Source organism: Bison bison, unplaced genomic scaffold, assembly GCF_000754665.1.
Source record: "Bison bison bison isolate TAMUID 2011002044 unplaced genomic scaffold, Bison_UMD1.0 scf7180017864134, whole genome shotgun sequence".
Classification (NCBI taxonomy): domain Eukaryota; kingdom Metazoa; phylum Chordata; class Mammalia; order Artiodactyla; family Bovidae; genus Bison; species Bison bison.
The window spans coordinates 7,758,254-7,758,907 of NW_011494706.1; the positions used below are offsets into that span (position 1 = coordinate 7,758,254).

At 41.1% G+C, this 654-nt stretch overlaps 1 pseudogene; it reads right to left on the reverse strand.

Moving 5' to 3' along the window:
- The window catches only part of LOC104988481, a 55,625-nt pseudogene that overhangs the window by 35,313 nt on the left and 19,658 nt on the right, over window positions 1-654 (reverse strand).

A 654-nucleotide genomic window follows, 5' to 3' on the forward strand; every position in this document is an offset into this window, starting at 1 on the left:
GCTATGAAATGAGGTTCGTGACATTGTACAGGAGACAGGGATCAAGACCATCCCCATGGAAAAGAAATGCAAAAAAGCAAAATGGCTGCCTGGGGAGGCCTTACAAATAGCTGTGAAGAGAGGAGAGGCGAAAAGCAAAGGAGAAAAGGAAAGATATAAACATCTGAATGCAGAGTTCCAAAGAATAGCAAGAAGAGATAAGAAAGCCTTCTTCAGCGATCAGTGCAAAGAAATAGAGGAAAACAACAGATTGGGAAAGACTAGAGATCTCTTCAAGAAAATCAGAGATACCAAAGGAACACTTCATGCAAAGATGGGCTCAATAAAGGACAGAAATGGTATGGACCTAACAGAACAGAAGATATTAAGAAGAGATGGCAAGAATACACAGAAGAACTGTACAAATAAGATCTTCACGACCAAGATAATCACGATGGTGTGATCACTGACCTAGAGCCAGACATCCTGGAATGTGAAGTCAAGTGGGCCTTAGAAAGCATCACTATGAACAAAGCTAGTGGAGGTGATGGAATTCCAGTTGAACTATTTCAAATCGTGAAAGATGATGCTGTGAAAGTGCTGCACTCAATATGCCAGCAAATTGGGAAAACTCAGCAGTGGCCACAAAACTGGAAAATCTCAGTTTTCATTCCA